Below are 7,503 nucleotides of genomic sequence, written 5' to 3'. Positions count from 1 at the left end.
TATCGCCGGAGTTATCGCCATCAGGTTCCGGTTCGGTGTCAGGATCTACATCAACACCCTTGTTTTCCTGTATATTCGATAGAGAGGAAGTTAGGTGGATTTGCACTAAAGATAATTTTGCCCTAGAACTACTGTCCCAGTTACTTCTGCCCCGCTCATGCTTTCGACTTATATGACCCTTCCACGATTTCAATCATCATCTATCATGGATGTGGACTCCGATTTTACTAGCATACAACCACGATAAGAGATGGCTGGGAGCATATGGTCTAACTCCACTTGGGGATCGCCTTGGACAAATGAGGTTTTCCAACATTGACATTATCGTGGTCATGTTGGAACTGTGACTTCACCTCTATGTATATCTCACATGCTATGTGAGGTGATGTCATTTTCATATGGTACATCATATCCATGTCTTCTTCATATCCAAGCATAGTTCCGCAATGGTACTTGGCCTACTAAATTCCTAAACCATAGATTCAAATTGAGCACAGTTTGATCTAGTCTTATGTAGGTGTATACTATCAACCAACCCATAGTAATCTATTTGATCTTTCACTAATATCGTTTTGCACCTCAGTGGATCATATGAAAGTGATTCTCAGGTCTCCACTATTTTGTCTCTCCAATAAAACTGAATCACCAATGCAAGGTATGTTGACATTTTTTACCTAATGTTGTGAATATTATTTATTTTAGAATCAAGCGCTTACGTGATTCCAAACATGAATTTACATTAACTATACTAAATTAATCACAACCATAATAAAACAATCACAAATTATTATTCACTAGTAATAAGTAACATAATAATTAGACAAGCACAAATTTGTCCTTAAACATAAAATTAACGGTAACTTATGCTATTACTATGTTATAATTTAATGATTCCTAATTAGTATTAATGAAATATTTATTACTATTTTTTATTCACTATTCCTAGTATTACTATTACTAAGTAATTACTACTACTTACTACTTTTTTATTAATGAAACATTTATCACAATTTTTTGTTTACTATTACTATTACTGAGTAATTACTTTTACTATTAACTTTTACTATTCACCATTTGCCTTTCTATTATTAACCATTTTTTTGTAATATTACTATTTACTTTATTATTATTATTACCGTGACTTTTCTTTATGGTTAATATTTACTACTGTTATTTTTGTTAGTACTGTTTACTTTTACTGTTACTATTACTATTTGCTAAATAGTACTTGTATTATTGCTTTGTGGTGGTACTATTTCTCGTATGACATTCAATCAATCGATCCTAAACAAGAAGATATTAAATATAATTAATAGTAACTACTTGCACTAAATAGCAACAGAAACCTTAAATACTTGTAAATCCTAAACAAGAAGATGCAATAACATGTACTAAATAGTACTTGTACTGAACAGGAAAATATAATACAATTAATACTAATAACACTATTAATTAATAAATTATTGCTAATTAAACTAATTCAAATACTAATCAAATGTAATAAATTAACACTAATTAAATGTAATAAACTATTGATGTAATAGTAATCTTTTAAATCAAATGTAAGCAACTAACAAGCAAACTAATAATAATAATTAAATATAATAATTCAAGTCATATTCAAATGACACATGAGCTTTTGTCTACGGAACTTGTTGGTTCATTGGAGATTCTAGCGGCCCACCACCAACTTCAGTTGTCAGAATCCAATTTCTTTTTATGATTGACAAAGGAAATCGATGCGCACCAATGAGCAACAATGTATCTGAACTAACCGACTGTACCCAATGTTTTTAAACCCGGATCAGATTGGCCGGTTCGATCTGTTCGATCGCGAACCGGTCATGTGTCCGGTCCGGTTCATAACTTAAGTTGACTTGGATCAAGAACCGGTCAAACTCGTTAAAAAACCGTTCAAACCATTAAACCGACTCAAACCGTGAACCGTGGTTTTCCAATTTTTGAGTAAAATTTGACAAAATTTCCATTTTTGACCGAAAGTGTCTAAAGACTCTGAACCCTAATCTTCACTTCAGTCTTCCTCTTCACTTCAGTCCGCTTCCTCTCTCTGCAATTGCCTAAATTGCCTTGCCTGCTGTAGTCAATTGCCGAAATTGCCTCTTCACTTCAGTCCGCTTCCTCTCTCTGCAATTGCCTTGCCTTGCCTGCCGAGCGCCGAGTGCCGAGTGCCGTCTCTATTTGTCGTCTCTGCAATCAGTAAAAAGGAAGCACCGAAGCCTGAAGTTTTTTGCCGTCACACGCTTATTCCGAACTCTCTGGAATTCAAGCTTATACCAGGTTCATTAATCTTTTTTCCCTTTCGTTGTTCATTAATCTCTGGAATTACGCTTTGGTTGCTTTGACGATAAGAAGAGCAATTCTTGCATAACAGATTTACAAAGTTCTTTTATTTTCCACTAAATTGCTAATTTCCAAATGTGTAGAAGTTAAATTTGGGGATTTTAACTTTTATACCCTGGATGCAGAATTTCTTTCGAAATGAGAATTTGTTGCCTAAGAGCGAGCTAGAATATTCCGCAGAGGGAGCTAGAATGAAGTTGCTAAACCTTATAGAGGGATACTTGTTGGAAAATTCCGTTACTCTCTGCAACTCTGCTCACTTAGTTTTCCTTTATTGTGCAGAGAATAGGACCATATTAGGCTAACAATTCTTACTGAATAAACATATTGTTGGTTTTTCCAAGCTCATATATCCACGCAATGCCCTATTTTGGAATTCCTAAAATGATACATTCTGATGTGTTGTGCTGATTCTTGATGAATAAAGTATGAAGTAGTTATTTTGCCTGTCATATGTTTAACTCCGCTTGACCTGATTGGAATTATGACTCGCCTTGAAATTTAGGATTATAAATGAATTCAAGTACCATTTTGCTACTGAACTACTATGACCCATCTGAACTTCAACTTCTATTTGTTTTTTGGTGGTGCAAACAAGTGTAGAGTTCCCTTTTCTCCTTCTAATAATAGATCAATAGCTGTCCTGCCTTCATTAACATGACAGATGAAAATAAACTTCAGCATTAAGGTTGGTTAAGTTCATGGTGCCTCCTTGCACATCAACAACATACAGCATTGAGTATGGCCTGCAATTTTTTAACTTTGTAGTATTGTACTATAAAGAACTTATATATAAAGTGGGAATGGGTGGTGGAATTTGTTGTTGGTCTTTCGTCCTTCTTCATGTGGAAATCACGTGCACCGTGGTTGTTGACTTGTTGGTCCTGGAATTCTTGTACCGGTTTCGTTCCCTTTTATTTTCCAAACCACCTGAAACCCTGTGCTGGAAAACATGTGCTTTTATCTCTCTCTTCCCCCTCAGTCTCTTCTGGTTCTCTTTTCATTTCTTCCTTTTTTCGTCATTCTCTCTCTTTTTCTTTTCCTCTGTCATCTTCCTCTTCCTCAAGCAGCAAGACTAATAAGGTAATCTTTTTTTCTTTGCAGATTTGCATTAAATTTTTTTAAAATTTTTTTTGCACTTCTAGAAGACCTCTGTTCCCCATTGTACTCTTCTTCCTCAGATTCATCTCCTGTTTCCCATTCACAAGTTTCTGACTGTTGCATGGTTGTTTTTGTTGAAATTTTCTTATTTTGTTCCATTTTATTGTTATTGAATATTTCTCTTTTATTTTTTGTTAGAAAACCCTTATTTTGTTTCTTTTATTTTTTTGTGTCTAATGTTTTCCGTTTGTTTTGGCTAGAAGTAAAAAGAAATCCGTATTATTACTTTATCTTTCATTTTTTATGATGTGTTATATTAATGATATGCCAGTGAACCACAAAATCCATTTGGGTGTTTCCGCCTTCCTGCTCATAAACTTTGACAGTGGAATTAGCACATGAAGAGGTAATACTTTGTCTTTTATATCAGTGCTATTTTTTTTTGCCCTTGATTTGTCCCCTTTTTTTTTTAAACTCCAAAACTTGGGGTTTTTTAATCTTTACTTTTACTACTACGCCTCCTACTTATCCCATTTTCCCTCTTTATGATTTAAGTTTTAATCAAATTCCATAGCTATTTCTACAATAACTATAAAGAGATGTTTCCTATATTACTAATTGTTGATGTCATCAAATTGGGTGTTGAAAGCTGAAAATTTTTGCTTAGGTTGGATGGTTGGATGTAGTAGTTACGGGAAACAGGGCAATTGAAATTTTAAAAGCATGAATTTTTCACTTTATTGATTGGAGCAAGTTCAATTGAATGTTTCTGAAATTCAGTTGATAATGTGAAAGTTTATGTTAAGCTGGCAGTGGAACTGAATCTAACGAGTTACGATGTTGGAGTAATTGGTGTAATCTGTTTAATCTTTTGTTTGCCTCACTATGTTTTTGCTGTGCAATTATTTTTTATTATTCGGATAAATTTCTCAATATTTTATCTGCCTAACTGTTTTAACATTGTGGATGATTGTGTTATTTGATAAATTTCTCCAATGGGGAAGGTTAAGAACCTAGATACTTTCAATTTGGAAATTGGGTGTCTAATAGTTTCTGTGTCGTGTTTTGCAGACATCATGATCGTTATCATCTATCGATAGTTCAAAAGTCGCTGCTTATGCATTGTGAACTTTTTTTTTTTTTGTATATTTGATTTTCTCTTCATTGTTTTCTTCCCCTTTTACTCATCTAAAATTTACTTTTTTTTTGTGATTGCAGGTGGAGAAAGTTGGGCTTTTTCCTCTTCAACATTGCTGCAATGCTCTAAGATATGGTATATTTTATTTCATGCACTAATAAAAAGTTTACTTTAATGCACTGTGATTTTTTATATTTTTTAATCAAGTTTTGATTGTGATTTTCCTGGTTATTCATTACTTGGATGCTCTTTCATGAGCTTCCTTTTCCATTCATTAAGGAGAATGCCTGATTTCTTTATTTGCTTTGCATCTCTATGCCATTAAATGTTGGATCTGTTTTTGATAGTTTTGTGTGTATTTAGTTGCTGGGTTTCCAGCCACAAATGACCAAAGCATTGTAAGTCATCAAGGATTTCCATTATTTTAGATTATTGTTTCTAAGTGCCTTTTCCTCATGTCTTTGCATAAATTTTGCCTTTTCATTTTTCTTTTGCTAGAGTACAAGTTTTTCATTAAAATTTTGCTAATTTTGTTCTGAGGGGATTGGCTTGTGTATCTGATAGGATGACATTTTGAGGATATAATATAAATTATATTAAAGTTAGTTCACCACCAAAATGGCTTTTCTTCTCTTCTTTCCTGCCATTCAAGAGGTTTTTTTTTATTGTCAATGGAGCTTTTTTCTTCCCTTCTTCGTACCTTTTGGCTGGCTTTCATGGTACAGTTTAGTAGTACAAAATGCAATAAATCTCTTGGTAAAACTTCTTAGTTATATATTTCATGAATCTGAACTGTACAAGCTAACCAATTGCTTTCAACCCTATGTCAATTTTCACTAAATTACAAGGACTAGCATAATTTTACTGATCTGATTGTTTCAATTTGGATGGTCAAATTTTTTCTTATTGGATGGGATAATCTGAAATTTAGAAATCGTATGCAGGCGTGGAATATACTTGGCAATGGATGGACTAAAATTGTTAGAGTTGTTTTAGGCAGGTAACGGGAATTAATTCATGGTAAATGATCTACTTATTTAGTGTTTTAATATTTGCCTTGCGTTAATGCCTAGATGTTTGAACATCCATTTAAGCCATTGGCAATTTGCGATTGATTAAACAAAATCTGTGCAAGCTTAAAAAATATGTTTGCAACTCCTGTTTTTAAGTGCCATGAGTCTCTGATTATTGATTCTGTCTAACCATATAGAAAAATGGAACTAATAAAATAGCTATATTTGCATTACCATGTTGCTATAAGTAAGAGTAGCATGCTTGAGAAGTCAATGGAATTCCTTCCCTAAGATACTTGCATCTTGTGTCTTACCTGTATATTATAGTATAACTCATCCAAGAATAGTCTATTCTATGCTGGGGAACATTTATGATACTTGGAGATTACTTTTGATGTCATTTTCTGAAGATAACATAATATTGCCTTTTGCTGATATTTGTCACTCTCAGATGCTCCAAGAGAGCTCTAACATTTATTTTTGCAGTAAATTATGGGATTGTATTATTGTACTGTTTAGGTTGATTAATGGATGCTTCTTACCCTTTTGACCGTTGAACCTTTTTTTGAAATTCCATCAGTTTTTTGAGATGCCTAATGAATCTATTCAAACCGTTTGTTATAATCTAACTGAGCTGGTCCGCTGATAATAATGTTTCTAAACCTGGAATTTTTTTAAATTTTATTTTTTTAATGTTGTTTCATAGTTCTTTGAATTGAAAGGATTTTGGCTGGCTTTAGCATCACTTGATAAACAGGACCTTTCTCTAGGCAACAAGCCTTTTATGATTTTTATGAAGTTGGCAAAATATTAGAACTTTCCAGGAATTTTCAATCTCTTGTATTGTGACGTGGAGAAGATTATAGTTGCTAAGTGTGATTTATAGTTGTCTTTCTTTTGTGGGTCTTTTATTTTCTCAATTCTTAAAGAGAATCCCTGCTTAAAGTCTCCATTTTTCCTTTGTTTCCAGCCTTCAAGCATGACAATGGAAGCGTGCACAAAGAGAAGCACCAAAGATGGTGATAAATCCACACTGGTACAGGCGGTTAACAAAACCCGAACTGCTTCAATTTTTTAAATTCGCTCAGTTAAAGAACAATTGCTACTCAAATTGATGTTAATTCAAAAATAGTAACTATGATATGAAAGCAAGTATTATGATATACTGCTACATCACTTATCTCTTGATGCACTATATGTATATATGAATACATGAGAAATATGTGATCCAATAACAATCCAAAAAAAATAATAAAAATAAAATTGTCAAAAAATCTAATGAAAAAGGAATTATAATCTTTTTGAACTTAATAATGGTAAAAAATACGTTGTAAAACCGAATGGAAAAAGAGCTAGAATCTTAATGGTAAACAATCTGCCTAGTAACAAATCCAAAATATATCTTTTGAAGCAGGCTCCAAGTATCTGCACATCTGCGGTCAAGGCTTTGTCATTCATGGTAGAAGTAAAATAAACAATGCTCACGCAAATGTATAGAGAGCAGCAACAATGGCCTAAAGATTGATTGGTCTCTTTACTTATTTGATCATTCCTTTGTTGTATTTGTTTTCTATGAGAGTTCTATCATTTTCATCTAAATTATGTGTTTCTTGGATTATCAAGTTTTTGGTTTCAACAATATATCACACTATTAGATAACATCATCCTTAATTTTTATAATATAATATAAGGTTTGGTTCTAACATCATCCTTAATTTTTATCCCAAGATTGCTATTTTTATATTTCCTTTCCTTTTTTTTCCCCTTTCTTTTACTCAATCTTAGGAATTAAGCATTCTGAAATTCAAATCCCATGTCTACTCTTTTTTTTTTTAGCTAACAATTTTTTATAAATAGTTATTAATTAGTAGTTATTGATAAGGCTGCTGG

At 32.8% G+C, this 7,503-nt stretch overlaps 1 long non-coding RNA gene across 3 annotated transcripts; it reads left to right on the top strand.

The window, feature by feature from the left end:
• The first annotated feature begins 1,847 nt into the window (after positions 1–1,847).
• LOC140007737 (uncharacterized) lies at positions 1,848–6,776 on the top strand. Of its 3 annotated transcripts, XR_011815121.1 has the most exons (5): positions 2,319–3,444; positions 3,794–3,868; positions 4,681–4,735; positions 5,545–5,600; positions 6,584–6,776. It is a non-coding gene; the product is annotated as an uncharacterized lncRNA (long non-coding RNA). The 3 variants fall into 3 exon arrangements; XR_011815122.1 differs by lacking the exons at positions 2,319–3,444; positions 6,584–6,776 and adding an exon at positions 1,848–2,298 and having other exon boundaries at positions 5,545–6,519; XR_011815120.1 differs by lacking the exon at positions 6,584–6,776 and having other exon boundaries at positions 5,545–6,519.
• The last annotated feature ends 727 nt before the right edge of the window (positions 6,777–7,503 follow it).

This window comes from Coffea arabica, chromosome 5c, assembly GCF_036785885.1.
Source record: "Coffea arabica cultivar ET-39 chromosome 5c, Coffea Arabica ET-39 HiFi, whole genome shotgun sequence".
NCBI classification, from domain to species: domain Eukaryota; kingdom Viridiplantae; phylum Streptophyta; class Magnoliopsida; order Gentianales; family Rubiaceae; genus Coffea; species Coffea arabica.
Note: the sequence above shows the minus strand (reverse complement) of the source record. Positions and strands in the feature narration are given on the sequence as shown.